Below are 17,951 nucleotides of genomic sequence, written 5' to 3' on the forward strand. Positions count from 1 at the left end.
CTGTTCCATATCGCACTGAGCTTGGAGGAAGTTCAAATCCCCACTCACTGCAGGCCAGGCATGTCCATATCTCTATTTGTAACATATTCTGGGGCCCTCTGACCATCTTCCCAACACTAATGAATTTAGCCTCACAACACTCCTGGCACACACGGACGTATTCTTCCCACTATACAGATAGGGGAACTGACGCACAGAGAGGGATTCTGGGACCTGCCCAAGATCACACATAGAGTTTCTAGCAGAGCCAAGAACAAAATCTAGATCTCCAGTCCGGTGCCCTACCTACAAAGCCACCCCTCTTGTAGCATGAGTTTAACCCCTTATATAATGAATGATGTCGCTGCTGAATGATTATGAAAGTACCTTGCTCTCCTCAGATGAAAGGAGCTTTAGAAGTGTAGCTCAGTGGGCCAGCTTACCTCTATTATATTCATTGCTTTGCATTATATTCTGCTTTATTATATTCAGCAGTAATGCAAGGAACCTACAGGCTTGTATCCTGTAAGACACTGGCTTCAGCAGTTAGCGTGAGGCCTACGAACTTATGTAACACATATGTTTTGGGAAACCGGACGTAGAGTGTAGGGGGGAATTTTGTCCATAATATCAGCTCACCACAGAACATGAATTGAAACTGGCTTCTGGATGGAATATCTGACTGCAAGAGTGCCCTGGCAACAAATTGACGTATATGATAATGGGGTGAAATCATAAATACACTAACTTATAGAAGGATACCTTAACACAGGTAAGGAGATGAAATGCAAATAAGGAAGAGGGGAGAAACCCCTACTGAATATGCATTAGAGATGCGTAATGTCAGCATAACATGTTATAAAAGTGGCATCCCAGCCTGGGGGCAGTAGGGAGAGGTAGCCCTTGGGAGGGGCCAGAATGATGGCCACTGGTGAAGATGAAGAAGGTGACGGTGATGAGGACGATAATGGCTAACATTTCAGGTTGTTCTGCAAGGGATGGTATAAGTATGGATGTTCAGATGTACTTTCTGTATTATCTCTATCTACCTTACTGAGTTAGTGTGTGTGACTTTGCTAAATGTATTAATAAATTATTTATTTGTAAATATAAAAGAGTTCCTGTAGTGTGAGTGTTGCACCTGTGCACATCGGGGATCCCAACTATATAATTTTAATAATACTTGGCCTGATCTTGGGACAAGAACCTGTCAACCCTCAAAGTGATACAGTAACTGGGAATTTTTATTCATAATCTATAGATCAGGCTACAGGAGAGAAACATTATTAAGATGACGTATTTGCATGGAGGCTAAGCAACAGGAACTACCCTTCTTACAACCGCACCCTCGTACAACTCCAGATTAACCTCAATTGACTCTCTTAGTGGCAGATTCAACCACCCCAGTTTTCAGGACTGTTAATCCTAAATGTTCAAAAGGCATGAATCAGGCCCCCCAAAATCATGAGATACTATTGAAAACCCTCATGATTTTTAAGCCTAACACATGTGGATGCCATTTATTTCCCTTCCGGTTTTAGTGTCTTTAGGGTGCACTTAGGTTCTGTTTTCAAGCTTTTCTCTGCAACTGGGAGGGCTAGAAACTTCTTTTTTAAAACGAAAGCTGCTATTCTCATCTAACCACACACCTCCAGAAGTTGGGGCTTTAAGAAACACACCTCATACCACGACAGTCGGCAACAGTAAGGTTTGTTTTCAACCACTCCTCTGCTGGCCAGACAGGGACGCCAAGCAAAGAAGTTGTTAACTCCACTCCTTGCCCAAAACCAAAGCATGTCACCTCCACAACACACTTCAGACAGTATCTGTTGGCTCAGTAATCTGAAGTTGTTTAAGTAGTTGCAGACCTGTATTCTGCACAGGTGTGTGCACACCCAGCGTGCCGGTGCCAGAGACTTTGGCCTACCAGTGCCCATAGAGGGGCCGTGCTTGCGCCTCAGGGCTGCAGCCCCTCTCCTGGCTATATGAGGCGGTGTTGACCCTCCTCAGTCCCTTCTCACTGACCGTGGCTGGAGTTGAAGATCTGTCTGTGACTGTAGTCTTATAACCTTGCATTTACTCTAAGCCTAGTTTACTGTACATAAGTAATTAGTCAGTAGTTAGATAGCATTAGTAGATAGTGTTCCCCCCTTGATGCCCTCACCAGGCTTTAAACACGGTCCTTCGTGTGGAGAGGCGATCCCCAACAGCGACCCCCTCCGCCCCACGGTGCGTGTTTTGTCTCAGCGAGCCCCATCTTAAGAGTACTGTTTGATCTGTAAATTATTTAAAAAGCAGACTCAGGTGGCACGGGACCTTTGCCTGAAGCAACACCTGCTTCAACAGGCCATGCGGCCCAATCGGTACTAAGGTCCTCCTCGGTCAAAGATTGCCCTCAGGCTTGAAAAGTGCTGCCGTCTCTCATTCTGGGGCAGGCACCTCGCCGAAGAGACGGAGGAGCCGCTCTCCATTATCGACATCAAGGAAGATGTCTCATAAGACCAATCAGGACCATTCCAGGTTGTGGGGCAACTCCTCTGCTTCCCCCAGGAAAAGTACAGACTGGCACATGGCTGGTTCTGGAACATGGGATGGCACGGGTTCCTCTGACCCTTCCCTGGTACTGAGTGGAAAGAGCAGAAATCCTGTGCCATTGACTCCGGTTCCAGCCTCTGAGCATCCATTGAGTCTGGTACTGACGAGGGAGATGCCGGTACCGGTATCATTGACAACCCAGGCAGCTGCAGACCTTCTCTGCCTTTCGGTCCCTAACTCACCATTGGTCCAGGACTCTTCCAGGGCTGTGCCACTTACGGTCCCTCTGATGGAGCGAGCCACTGAACCTGTGTGTTTGTCAGCACCGCATCCAGACCCTTCCCTTGCCATGGTGGGGATGGAGCTGGCACCGGAATCAGTGAGGGGGACCATGGCACCAGGACCCTCTTTGGCCCCGCTGCATTTGACTCCGCAAGTGCTCCCATATCAGCTCTCACCACCCTCAACATTGACACATTCAGGCACTCTGGTACTGATGTTTGTGTGGAGACCAACACTGCCTATGGCATCAGCACAGAATCACAGAATCGTAGGACTGGAAGGATCATCTAGTCCAGGCAGGGAGAATGCTAGGTTGATTGGGACACCTGAAGCCAATTGGGGCTGGCTGAAACAAGTTAAAAGCCTCCCAGTTAGTCAGGTGGGTGTGCATATCAGGAGCTGTGGGAGGAAGCTGCGCTGTTGGAGAGGCTGAGTAGTACACACAATATCAGGCACAAGGAAGGAGGCCCTGAGGTAAGGGTGAAGTGGAGCTTGAGGAAGTGAGGGCTGCTGTGGGGGAAGTAGCCCAGGGAATTGTACATGTCATATTTCTAAAAGGTCAGCTACCATAGCTGATACTATTAGGGTTCCTGGGCTGGAGCCCGGAGTAGAGGGTGGGCCCGGGCTCCCCCCGCACCTTTGTCCCCTGATTAATCACTGAGACTGGGAGACAACAGAGACTGTGCAAGGAAGGATAATTTCTCCTCACCTCCCTTGCTGGCTTATGATGAAAATGGCTCAGTAGACTGTGACCCTTATCTCTAGATAAAGAACGGTTACGTGGAGGGTCACAGTGAGCCTCTGAGGCTAGCGAAATGTGCCAGGAAACGCGGGACCCACAGAGGCAAGGACAGAGCTTTGTCACAGTACTTGAAATTTATGACACACTCATTACTATGCTTGACACCACATTGCGTTTGTTCGACCATCTGGGACTCATTTTAAACACTGCAAAGTCAACCTTGGCTCCCACACAACAAATCAAGTTCACTGGGTTCCTGTTAGATTCCATGAGGTCGAGGGCATTCCTACTGACGACCACTTCCAAGCAACTCAGCAGCTCTGCCTCAGTCTGCAGTCTCAGCCATCCATGACAGTCCACGTGTGTCTAAGCCTGTTGGAGCTACATGTCTGCTTGCATGCAGGTGGCCCAGTTTACCAGGCTGCACTTTTGCCCTCTTCAGATGTGGCTCAGGATGGCTTATCTCCCTGCCTTCTCTGGGCAGGCTGGTTCCCCCTTCCTCCATCAGTCCTGGATTCCTTGCGCTGGTGGGAGTCCCTCCACAATGTAGTGCCAAATAGTCCCCTTCGCTCAGCCCTCTCTGACAAAGTCAGTGGTTATCAAAGCTTCCCTTCTGGATTTGGGGGGCTCAGCTGAACTCATTAAGTGTGTAGCGCTTGTGGTCGGTACAGAAAACCTCCTTCCATATCAATGTGTCGGAACTTCAGGCCATCCACAATGTATGCCATGCCTTCTGGGACTGCATCAGACACTCAGTGGTTCACATACTGAGGGAAAATACCACCGTAATGTACTATGTGAACAAGCAAGTTCCAGGTTACTCTGTCTGGAGGCGATCAACCTGTGGCAGTTTTGCATCGAGGAAGACATCACTCCAGTAACAATCCATTTGCTGGGGGTGCAAAATTGTTTTGCAGACCATCTCAGCAGGGTTGTCTTCACAACATGGGGCATCTCCATGATCAACCTGTTTGTGACAAGGGAAAACAGAAAGTGTCATATATTCTGCTCCTGGGAGGGCTGCAGGCCAGGCTCCGTCTCTGATGCCTTCCACTGCAGTTGGCAGTTAGCTCTTCTGTATGCCTTTCCACCTATTCCATAGTTCATCAATGCGGATGGGGCCAGCTCATCTCATTGCTCTAGTGTTGCCGAGATAGTGCTGGTTCCCAGAGCTCCTTGCTCTGTCAGTTCAGCCTCCCATACCGTTTCCTCTCCATCCTGATCTGCTCACTCAGGTTTACGGCCACACAATCCATCCTGCGCTCAGCTCCTTGAACCTTACAATGCAGTGGCTACATGTCTGAATGAAGAGGAGGAGCAGTGCTTGGCGGCTGTCCAACATGTCCTATTCAACAGTAGGAAGTCCTCCACTAGAACAGCCTACTTAGTGAGCTGGAATAAATTCTTGGTGTGGTCCTTGACCCGTGTGACCCAAATGATAGGGGCTTCCATTAGGACATCTTAGAGTACCTGCTACATCTTCAGAAATTTGGCTTTGTGCTCAGTTCCCCGAGGGTGCTTTTGGCAGCAATATCTGCATTCCATCCCCCAATTTAAGGGAAGTCAATTTTTTCCACTGCCATAGTGATGAGATTTCTGAAGGGGCTTCTCCGCTTACATCATCTAGTCCAAGAACCAGTGTGGGAGCTAAACATGGTCCTGGCAGCTCTGATGGGCCCTCCGTTTGAGCCCCTTGAAGCCTGCCCACTGCCCCTCCTGTCTGAGAAAACCACATTCCTGATAGCAATCACTTCAGCAAGGGTGTGTGTGAGTTGCAGGCCTTAATGGCTGAGCTGCTCACTTTGTCCTTGGGGAGCTGAACGTAACACTGCAATCACAGTGGGCTGCTGGAACAATTTTTATAGTGGGGGTGCTGAGAGCCATTGAACTAAACTTTGTAAACCCCATATATGATGGAAACCACTTCAAGCCAGGGAGTGCTGCAGCACCCCCAGCACGCCTAGTTCCAGCACCTATTGATCACACCCAAAGTTTTTATCCAAGGTGGTCTCTCGGATTCATCTGAATCAGGCGGTGTATTTACCTGTTTTTCCCAAAGCTGCACCTCTTCCCCAGGAGGACAGCGCTTCCATAATCTGGATGTCAAGCGATGTCTAGTCTTTTATCTAGACAGGACTTAACTGATTCGTGCTTCACCTCACCTGTTCGTGTCATATGCAGACAGCATGAAGGGGCAAGCAGTTTTGGCACAGACCATTTCTAGATGGATAACATCCTGTATCAAGGCTGTGTATGAAATAGCTTCACCTATGCCTCCTCAGCGGATACGGCTCACTCCAAAAGAGTACAAGTGATATCGATGGCATTCCTCAGTGATGTTTCCATACTGGACATTTGCACGGCTGCCACGAGGTCATCTATACATATGTTTACAGACCATTATGCTATTACTGCATCTTCACGAGTGGATGCAGGCCTCGGAAGGGCAGTTCTGTGATCTCTATTGCATAGGCTCCAAGCCCTGCCTCTAGACTGGGGTACTGCTTGTGAGTCACCTAAGTGGAATACACGTCTGCATCTATTCAAAGAAGAAACGGTTACTTACAGGAAGTGTGGTTCTTTGAGATGTGACCCACCCTTCATCCCCTCTGCACTGGAGTCTCCTCTCATGGGCTTTTAGTGCAAAGGAACTTTAGGGGGGGTCAGGGTGGTGCCACTTCATATAGCCAGGGGAGGGCCACAGTCAGGAGGTGCGATTCACTGTCTTCTATGCATACTGTTAGGCTAGGCAAAAGTCTCCGGCTCCAGCACATTGGATGCACACACACGTAAGCGGAATACTGTCTGCATCACATCTCGAAGAACCACAGTTACATTAAGCCACCGTTTCTTTTGTCATTAAAGTGGGTCTGCCCCCACCTCCCCACACTGGCCCTAGTTGCCTTAGCACCAAGTAGCACATACCTAAGGATTAGCAACAGGATGTGCTCAATATTCCCTGGTAGTAGAGATGCTACTCTCTAGGAAGAGTAAAGCCTAGTCTCCACTAGAAATGGTTTCCCAGTATAGTTATATTGGTAAATCCTCTCGCCTAGATGCAGTTTATACTGGCAAAAAGTGCTTTTGATGACAGAGCTTAGTTCCCTGAGTGAAATAAGCTATCCCAGCAAAACCATGTTTATGCTGTATAACTGCCCCTACACTAGGGCTTTTACCAGTATAGGAATGTCACCTGCAAAAAATTCACCCCCCTAATCAGTCTTACTCTACCAGAAAAAGTTTCTAGTGTAGACCTGGCCTAAGAGAAAAGGGAATTGCACTTAATCTTACCCACTGATCACGAGCCACCTCAGCTTGTGGGGGCTTGTTTCGCAAGTACCTCTCAGAAACACATTTGTTTAGATCTGCAAGAACATTTTTTTGTGTAAACAGGTGGCCCTTACAGTTGGGAATTTTCCATTAACATTATCTTGACTGATGTACTTAAGTCATGCTAAATTACTCTGATAGCTGATCCCAACACAGCCAAAGCCAGGAGTAAAATATCAGATTAGGACACTAGCTGGGGCATGCCTGCACAAACAGCTCTGTGAAGGCATCAGGCTGTAAAATTGGGTCCCTATGTGTAGCACTATTTATATTTGGTTATTTGCTCTGAAACATCCAGGATTAGCCACTACTAGAAACAGAATACTGAACTAGATGGGCCTCTGGTCTGCTCCACTGGGGTTATTCCAATGCTCCCACAGAAATCCCTGGAATATCTGCTTCAGAGACCAGGTTTCCAGCCTGGCTTTATCTCCCAAGTGGAACAAATCTGCCACTCTCCACTTGTTCCCCGAGAGGATCTTCCATGTGAAAAAGCAGCAGCGAATGCAGAGCCCTGGGTGGTTAAAGACGTGCTGAAAGATGTGTCTCTCTTCCCTACTTCCGCCCATTATAAGAAGTTCCCTTCACTGCTGGACAGGTGTGGAGTTTTTTTTCCTAGCACAAGAAGTTTTAAGGGAGGATTTTAAATATAAAAAGCCCATGACCATCATATGAGCTGCTGACCCTTCCGAGACCACAGATTCCAGCACTTGAGTTTACACCTATATTTATAATTTATGACAATGTTTGCAATTCCTATAACCCACATTCACCATTGTCCTATGGCCCCTTGGCCAATATCTTTTTAAAGCAACACAGATAAATCACTCACACCCTCCTGAACATTTAAAATTGTGTGAGAAATACCACAACCTAAAGAACCCCTAGGCCCTCTTCATTCACACACTACAGTGGTTGCTTATTTTTGCCAGAAGATGAACAGTTCTTGCATTATCCCAGGAGATACACTGAGTGTTTACCCTTCATGGACAATTCTTTCCACCCGATCCAAACACACATGGGAATTCAGAGCCAGTGCCCTCTGCATTTTAAATGCATTAGTTCAGTGTACTCCTGTGACACATGGCCAGAAAGGGTTAAGCAGCTCGCAGGCTGAATAACCCAGATTCAACCTTTAGAAACATGTTACAAAACTATGTAAATGGTAATTAGGGCCATTTCATGTTAAATGGGCTAGAATTTTGAAATGCAATCATGTATCGTTAGAGAATTAGAGGTGACCCTAATCGCATGTGTTTACTTATATCTTGTTAGATGTTAGCCATGTAAACAGACAGTTCCTGTCTATTACTATAGCTATTGATTCAGAGATCAAAAGGAAATATTAATATTTAGATGAAATGTGAGTGAAATAATGTCATTGTCTATATGTCTCTTTAAAGTTTGTGGTAAGCTGTATATGAACTACTTAATGGATAAATTACCTTATGTTAATACATGTAGTTAATTACTGGTGATATTTGGGAACCAGAAGGTTACATCAAAGGCCTATTTTTCACCCAGGACTGTATGGTCAAGAGGCTGTCAGAAAACTGTATAAAAACTCTTGGGACCTGATCCTTTCATCTCAGATCTGCTTGATGCTTTATGCAGGGGAACCTTGACTGAGATCTCCAGTCCCATCGGTATCACCCTAAATATTAACATTGGACTATATAACCTATGGACTAATTCTGAAAGAACACTTTGCAACTACAAAGCTCACCATCATATGAATGATCTCAGAACTGCACTCATGTCTGTACGCATACTGATCTTTTAAGCAATACTCTCTCTTTTCTTTTTAAATAAATTTTAGTTTAGTTAATAAGAATTGGCTGTAAGTGTGTATTTGGGTAAGATCTGAAATATTCATTAACCTGGGAGGTAATGTGTCTGATCCTTTGGGATTGGTAGAACTTTCTTGTATGGTGAATAAGATTTTCAGTAATTCTCATCATAGTTGACTTGGGTGTCTGGATGGAGACCTACTGCTGGGTTGCTTTAAGGGAGCTGTGTTTTGGTTTCTGGGTAACCAGTATGATATTGCAGAAGCTGTTTTGAGGCTAGCTTGGTGGATCTAAGTACTGGAATGACCACCAACTTTGAGGATTGTCTGCCCCATTTTTTGCAGTTTGCCCTAATTAAGTAATCTCAGTATGGCTCCCCTGGGACCACGGTCACAACTCTGTCAGCAAGTTGGAGTCTATAAGTCACACACATGTTCCCAAGGGCCTCAGTCTGCTGCTTAAAGCTTTTAAATTCCCAACAAAAGCAACATTTACTTAACAACAGCAACACTGTGTGATAAAACACTATTTAATTACTACAAACACTTCTAGGGCTTTATAGAAATGCCACATATACAAAATGGTTAGACTTCAGTGTGTAGTAATGCACTCTCTCTAACACAACTTGACACAAGTTAATAAAACTCAGGCAAATTCAATGCTTTAAAATGTGATTCCAACTGAGGTCAATGGGAGGTGCCCGCAGACAGGCCTAAGAATGAAAATAAATAATAATTGTACATTAAATAGTCAGGCTGTTCCTGATATCAAAGACTCATCTTGTGGATCCCACTGAAGTCTAGTTAGAACTCATGAGAAGTCCACTCTTGACTCATGAAAAGTCACTACTCATGCTTATTAACTGGAATAAGTAATTCACAATCCAGGCCAATGCTGATGAATGTACCTCACTAACTTGGGGTGAGGCAGCAGAGGGAGAGGGGGAACAGGTGGAATCTTGTCTGCCATTGGTTAGGCAAATGATGAGCTGTAGTTTCTGCTAAAAGCTATTCATTTTATATGTTGCTTCATCCTTCCAACCCACCCCAAACATCTGTCTGTTGCATCGTATCTCACATGTTGTGAGCTCTCTGGGGTAGGAACTGTCTTCTTTTTTCATGTCTCTACACCATGTAGCACTAGGACTGGAGGTTCTAGGTGCTACAATAATACAAATAATAATAACGTTGTCAGAGCTAAGTAGGAAGTGATTCCTTTTAACAATCTGCAAGAGGATCATGAATCTTCCTGTCAAAGTAGAGCACGTTTTAATTTTTAATCCATTGTTTTGTTAACACACATTAACCATGTTATGAAACCTACACTAGATGACCATGAAAATATGCAGTGTTTAATGACTCCTAATGCTTTACGTACTCTTTTTACTGACTGATGAAAACATATGTAATAGTGACTTTACCCATTCTGAAAATGCAACCATCTCTGTGATCAAATACAGCATCTGTCCAAAAGCACATAGCACTTCTTACTATTTCTCAACAGAAAGGTGACATTTCAAGAAGCTCAATGCCCCTCTCTCTCAACACTGTATAAGGGCACTGGGCTGATATAGAGGGAAGGTTCATAGAATCATAGAATATCAGGATTGGAAGGGACCTCAGGAGGTCATCTAGTCCAACCCCCTGCTCAAAGCAGGACCAATCCCCAACTAAATCATCCCAGCCAAGGCTTTGTCAAGCCTGACCTTAAAAATATCTAAGGAAGGAGATTCCACCACCTCCCTAGGTAACGCATTCTAGTGTTTCACCACCCTCCTAGTGAAAAAGTTTTTCCTAATATCCAACCTAAACCTCCCGCACTGCAACTTGAGACCATTACTCCTTGTTCTGTCATCAGCTACCACTGAGAACAGTATAGATACATCCCCTTTGGAACCCCCTTTCAGATAGCTGAAAGCAGCTATCAAATCCCCCCTCATTCTTCTCTTCCGCAGACTAAACAATTCCAGTTCCCTCAGCCTCTCCTCATAACTCATGTGTTCCAGTCCCCTAATCATTTTTGTTGCCCTCAGCTGGACTCTTTCCAATTTTTCCACATCCTTCTTGTAGTGTGGGCCCCAAAACTGGACACAGTACTCCAGATGAGGCCTCACCAATGTCGAATAGAGGAGAACGATCACGTTCCTTGATCTGCTGGCAATGCCCCTACCTATACATCCCAAAATGCCATTGGCCTTCTTGGCAACAAGGGCATACTGTTGACTCATATCCAGCTTCTCATCCACTGTAACCCCTAGGTCCTTTTCTGCAGAACTGCTGCCGAGCCATTCAGTCCCTAGTCTGTAGCGGTGCATGTGATTCTTCCGTCCTAAGTACAGGACTCTGCACTTGTCCTTGTTGAACTTCATCAGATTTCTTTTGGCCCAATCCTCTAATTTGTCTAGGGCCCTCTGTATCCTATCCCTACCCTCCAGCATATATACCTCTCCTCCCAGTTTAGTGTCATCTGCAAACTTGCTGAGGGTGCAATCCACACCATCCTCCAAATCATTTATGAAGATATTGAACAAAACCGGCCCCAGGCCTTGGGGCACTCCACTTGATACCGGCTGCCAACTAGACATGGAGCCAGTGATCACTACCCGTTGAGCCCGACAATCTAGCCAACTTTCTATCTACCTTATAGTCCATTCATCCAACCCATACTTCTTTAACTTGCTGACAAGAATACTGTGGGAGACCGTGTCAAAAGCTTTGCTAAAGTCAAGGAACAACATGTCCACCACTTTTCTCCTCATTCACAGAGCCAGTTATCTCGTCACAGAAGACAATTAGATTAGTCAGGCATGACTTGCCCTTGGTGAATCCATGCTGACTGTTCCTGATCACTTTCCTCTCCTCTAAGTGCTTCAGAATTGATTCCTTGAGGACCTGCTCCATGATTTTTCCAGGGACTGAGGTTAGGCTGACTGGCCTGTACTTCCCAGGATCCTCCTTCTTCCCTTTTTTAAAGATGAGCACTACATTAACCTTTTTCCAGTCGTCCGGGACTTCCCCGGATCACCATGAGTTTTCAAAGATAATGGCCAATGGCTCTGCAATCATATCCGCCAACTCCTTTAGCACTCTCGGATGCAGCGCATCCGGCCCCATGGACTTGTGCTCGTCCAGCTTTTCTAAATAGTCCCGAACCACTTCTTTCTCCACAGAGGGCTGGTCACCTCCTCCCCATGCTGTGCTGCCCAGTGCAGTAGTCTGGGAGCTGACCTTGTTTGTGACGACAGAGGCAAAAAAAGCATTGAGTACAATTAGCTTTTGACACATCCTCTGTCACTAGGTTGCCTCCCTCATTCAGATTGTCCCATACTGTATCACCAACACCATTTCTTGCAGCATCTGGGGTTTTCCTTAGGTCTCCCATCCAAGTACAAACCCAGACTAGCTTGTGAGTATTGCATCTGATGAAATCATAGTATTAGATGGCTTGGTTTGAATTTTAGGAACCTTTTCATACCTTGGCAACTGCCAATATCCTGTTCTGTTACTGATTTATGACTGTGAGGGTTGAGACACTTGGCAAACACAGCTCTTTTAAAGGAACCTTTCCTGTAACTAGGGTAAGTTTTGTGGTTCCACTGATCCTGGATTTCCATCATAGGCTGCAATTCCCACCATCTCTCGTAGATGCCCTACACATGCCCCAAGACACTAGACTCCTGCCCAGTTACACATTTCTCTCTGCAATTGGACTTGTAGCATCAGTTTGCAAGGAAGGCAGCAGAATTCAAAGGACAGGCACCATCCAGAGCTTCGAAGCAGCATCACTAATATCAGGTCTCCAGCCTATTCTCAGCAGCACCAGACAGTGAGCATTGACCCTTGGAGGGTTCTCAGCAGCAAGAGCAGCAACTGAGGAGCAAAGGTCTATTACCAGGGAGAGACTGTTTAGAGTTTAACAATCCCTTCAGGGGGGAGCAGCAAAGGAGAGTAAATAAGAGCCTGGCTCCACTCCACACCCACATTTCATTCCAGTCTGTTAAAGCAGCCCCAGCCAGAGAAGCTCTTGCAGAGGAATCCAGAGGGATTTCTTATGGCGGATTCAGGAGACCACAGTGGAGAACAATCACAAACAAAAAATCAAGCCAGCCTCTTCCTCACAATGCCAAATGGTTGCTCCCAGCAGGGGTCTTACAACCTGGCTTAAGGCTCTATGTAATTGCATAAAAAAAAAAAATTCTCAGCAGTGTCCCAGTTATCTGTTTTACTTTCATGGGATCCCAACGGCCACCAAGGCCCTTCCCCCCCGAACTGCTGCAATTTTCCCAACAGTGGGGAGGTGAAGCCAGGCATCCCTGCTGAAGCTATGGCTGCATTTGTAACCTCTCCCATCAGCTGGTTTTACACCTGCAAGGACTTGTATGGTGCACAGCAGAGGAAGCAATATCATTCTGCATCAGAGGCTAATTGTGTGCACGGAGGTCAGGTGAAACATTGGACATAGGCCTCCACATAGACAGGCTGAGGTTCAAGCAAAGGCTAAAAAAGGTCTGGGCAGATAATGACCAAATTTAAGGAGCCAAGGATTAAACGTGAACACCTGTAATTAAAAACGAAGTGTTTAGATATGTAGGCTTTGCTGCTGCTAGGCAGGGCGAGCCTGCTGGCCTCACAGCAGCTCTCCAGTCTCTGCAGTATCACACTGCTCTGCACATCTGTCCTGCTTATCCATTTCTACCTCACACTGAGATGACAGGAGCCATGCTGCTGCTGCTTTCGCTACTGTCCCTGCCCCCTCCCTGTGACTTTTTTTCCCCCTTTTCTATTTTTACTAAAATTGTAAGTTTTCCCATTTTTTGCCACGTCAAACAATCAGGCCTAGTTATGATGCAGGAGGCTATAAAGCTTCTAGAGCCTCCTGCCTAAAGCCAGTTAACAAACAACTCCTGCAGTAGTAGCAGCTAAACATAGAGACAGCACAACTCTCAGATACCAGGGGTTAAACTCTGGCTCCACTGAAGTCAAAGTCCGTTCAGTTCTTGACTTCATGGGGGCTGTGATTTCTTTCTGGGATGATAAAAGAAGGATCTCTGCTGCTATTGGGTAAATTCTGGAAATGTGAAGGCATTAAACACTCTTGGGAAATATTTCTTCTTCTTCATGCAAGCTTGGGCCTGAGATGATACCAGCCCTTGACTTGGCTGACTCAGATGGCTTATCAGGAGTAAAGGAAACAGCCGTTTCTATGGAATGTTTAGTGGCCAAGCTGATAATTCTTAAACTAGGAGGAGATCCCTCGGGATGCAGAGAAAGATTAACAAGAAACACCAGAGGTCTTCAAAACTGCAAATGACTTCTGTAGGGTATCCTTGGCTTATGAACTGGGTTTCATATTAATGTGAATATCACTTGGTTGTAAAACGTTTGGCCTTCCCAGCTCCCCCATCCTTTAGGGGCTTAGCCACAAGGAAACTAGCAAATCTCTTGGGGGATGCTGTTTCAAAAGAGACTAGTTTCCAGTATTCTCCTTAGTATGTACTGGGGAGGTTGCAAGATTGACGGCTGCTGGGAGGGAAGGTCAAGTCAAGAGAGGATTCCCGGCTGCAGTGATTCCCAACTGGCCCTGCCTTTCCTCTGCTAGGAACAAACTCTTCTTCTGTGGTCTATCTTTCCAAAATCCTCTGTCACCCCCTGTTGCTGGCTCACGCCCCCACTTTCAGTTTCAGAAACAATAGCAGGCAAAACAGCACACTGCAGTGGTGATGGTTGGGGCGGGTGGGTTTCTGCCCAGAGCTCTGAGCAGGCAGCCCCACCAGAAGGTGGATGGAGGCAGGTAGGGATGGGAATACATAGTCCTTTGTCTGCTTGGGAGGAAAAGCCTCTTCTAATGCTCACACAGGGGGTTATAATGACCTAAAAATACAGTGAAGGGAAAGGATGCACTGTGACTGGGAGATTCAGGGCATGTGTGGGGGATAGTACCTGGTCTGAATACACCTCCGTGCAGAATGCTAAGGATAAACAGATTCCTCAGGGTTCATGTTTAGATACTTCTCCATCTGTACTGTTTGTGGGCCAAGCGGGAAAGAGACCCCATTGTTGGAGCTGGACTGAGGTCACAAAATTCACATCTGTGGATTTCAAACATCTATGGCTCCCACAAAGGAAAAGTTTAGGTACACTCAGGTTTCTTGCTCAATCTACTACAGATGCTCTCTGTCCAGGGTCTGTAGACTGGATTAGCAGGAAGAGACTCAATAATATAATAGTCCTTTCCCTCTCTCCATCCTCCATAAGCATACCATTATACCACAAAGGACCTAGTTGTCTTTCAGCACTGGAAATCCTTCTATCACCCAGAAGCCAGAGATGCTTTCTCTTAGCCACTGAGTTAGTAACAATAAACCTAGCACAGAATCTGTGAGTGATGCCAGTAAGGATAGTGAGACTTCCCCTATGTACAGCTTCTTTCTCTAAAGGATATAAAGGGCTTTAGAAACATTATAGTGACCCAAGCCTCAAAAACATCCACAAGATGGAATTATTATCACCATAAATCGGGAAACTGAGGCACAGAGAGGTTGCAAGTTGCCAACCACAGGTTAGTTGAAGCACCTGGAGTAGAACCCTGGAGGTCTGAGTCAGCTTCCTCAAATCACTGAGTTATACTGCTGCCGAGGTTCAAGTACGGGGGGCAGGTCAGTGAAGAAGACAGACTTTCCTAAGAGCATCCTCCTAGCTTCAGTCACTGGTGAAGTTTCAGACAAACACTTCATTAGAGGGGGAAAGAACAGTGCCCAAAGGGCTATGTCCTCAGGACAGCAAGGAACAGCTTTTCCTATTATAAGGGGCCCACTTCAACTCCTCTTGAAGTCAATGGAATCTTTCCTTTGAGTTTAATTGGAATTGGATGGGGCCTGGCTATCAAACACTATTAATCAAACATTCAGGAAGCTTGACAGATGCTGCAGTATGTAATGCCACAGGAATCTCATCTCCATTCATTAATGGATGCTCATTGTAAAGCATGTGGCAGATATTTTATTAAAAATATATTTTGACTGAAGAATAAAAACCAGCAAAGTTTCAAAATCTGGAAATAACTAGGTCAGGGTTCAGGAGAGCTGCTTCTACTTTAGGGATTTAGCCTTTGTAATCACTTGAGTCACTTTCATTCAGTACTGAAAGAGAAATCCAGGGATAAAAAACTGGATAGTGTCAAAGCGACATGGGCTGAAGGGAGCTCTGTGTGGGACGGCGGGGAAGAGGCGATGGCAGCTCGGACACAAAAGTGTGAGCCAGGAGGAGAGGGCAGGTTTCAGAGATGCTATAGAGGAAGTGGCAAGGGGATTTGGTGAGAAGCTAGATGCTAGGAGCAGGATGAGGCTCAAGGACAGGGGTGACAGTGAGCCAGTACGGGCCGGCACGGCGTACCGGTAAGAAGCCGGTACTAGCCCGTATGCAGCCCATGTTAATGCGCTGCCGCGGCAAAGGCATTAACTGCCGTGGCCGTGCTTTAACGTTGCTGCCCCTTCCCCCCCCCCGTTGGCAGCTCTGCCGGTAGGGACCCTACTAGCAGGGCTGCCAACGGGTGAGCCAAAAGGGGCAATGATGTTAAAGCGCTGCCGCAGCACTTTAACATCGTTGCCCCTTTCCGCGCCGCAGGCCACTGACTGGCGGGGGGAAGGGGGCAGGGGAAAAGGGCAGCTGCCCCAGGGCCGGCGATTTAAAAGGGCCCGGGGCTCCCAGCAGCTCCTGCTGCTGCGGCAGCAGCCAGAGCCCGGTCCCTTTTAAATCGCCGTCGGAGCCCCGGGTGGCAGGGGCCAGGCAGCGCGGATGGGCCGGCTGGGGGAGGCTGACCCCCCCCAGCCCCGCCCCTTCCGCCCAACGCACCGGCCCCCGTACCGGTAAGAATTTATTATTACTTTCACCCCTGCTCAAGGATCATACTATGTGACAGGGAGGGTGGTCCAGTTGCTGATGAAAAGAGGAACCAGAGAGAGGGGAAGGTTTTGGAGGAAAGGAAAGATCCTCAGTTGTGTCAGAGGTCAGAGAGGGAGCTGAATGTGTGGGAAATGGGCAGAAGCAGGGAGTATGGTGTAGTGAGGTAGATTTCCCAGTCACCAACATAAAGGCAGTGGCTGAAGCCCTGGGAGCAGCTGAGGTGACTGTGAGGTGACTGTGGGAGAAAGCCTGGAGGGAGGAGAAGAGCAGACTGATACCTGTATACAACAGTCCCCACCACAGCATTGGCATCTGAATAGGAAAATCCCCATGTTAGCTTAGTTGGATACCTCATTCGTTTTCCCGTGGCTTTCAAGCATGTGCCCCAGCAATGCAATAGCCCTGCCCTGGAGACTTTCCTGAAGCATGGACTCAGAAACACCACCACCAAGAGGGTTTTCTTTATTGTCCAGTCTGAAATGCTGGACAGAAAACAAAGAGGTGGGGAAAATACTCCACTTAGGAAGGGACAATCAGGTGCACATATACAAAATTGGAAATGACTGCCTAGGAAGGAGTACTATGCAAAGGGATCCGGGGGTCATAGTGGAGCACAAGCTAAATATGAGTCGACAGTGTAACACGGTTACAATAAAACAAACATCATTCTGGGATGTATTATAAGCAAGGCACAAGAAGTAATTCTTCCGCTCTACTCCATGCTGATTAGGTCTCAACTGGAATATTGTGTCCAGTTCTGGGAGCCACATTTCAGGAAAGATGTGGACAAACTGGAAAAAGTCCAGAGAAGAACAACAAAAATGATTAAAGGTCTAGAAAACATGACCTATAAGACTGAAAATATTGGGTGTGTTTAGTCTGGAGAAGAGAATACTGAGAGGGGTTTACAAGTACATAAAAGGTTGTTACAAGTAGGAGGGAGAAAAGTTGTTCTTCTTAACCTCTGAGGATAGGACAAGAAGCAATGGGCTTAAATTGCAGCAAGGGAGGTTTAGACTGGACATTACGAAAAACTTCCTAATTGTCAGAGTGGTTAAGCACCGGAATAAATTGCCTAGGGAGGTTGTGGAATCTCCATCATTGGAGATTTTTAAGAGCAGTTTAGACAAACACCTGTCAGGGATGGTGTAGATAATACTTAGTCCTGCCATGAGTGTAGGGGACTGGACTAGATGACCCCTCGAGGTCCCTTCCAGTCCTATGATCCTATTCTATTCTAAGTGAGGTTTGGATGAGGCTAGCTAGAGACCTGTCCTTGAATCCGTCTGTCGCAGGAACCTCTCTGGCCCCCATCACCATAGTACCTGAGCACCTCACGATCGTTAATGGATTTACCCTCACCGCACCCCTGTGAGGCATGGAGGGAGAACT

At 46.5% G+C, this 17,951-nt stretch overlaps 1 protein-coding gene across 3 annotated transcripts in view; it reads right to left on the bottom strand.

Annotated features, from left to right (window-relative positions):
• Window positions 1-17,951, bottom strand: part of GGT5 (gamma-glutamyltransferase 5) — a 68,592-nt gene that overhangs the window by 25,273 nt on the left and 25,368 nt on the right. The gene's annotated exons all lie outside the window — the stretch shown is intronic.

This window comes from Lepidochelys olivacea (assembly GCF_965140295.1).
Source record: "Lepidochelys olivacea isolate rLepOli2 genome assembly, chromosome: 15".
Taxonomy (NCBI): domain Eukaryota; kingdom Metazoa; phylum Chordata; order Testudines; family Cheloniidae; genus Lepidochelys; species Lepidochelys olivacea.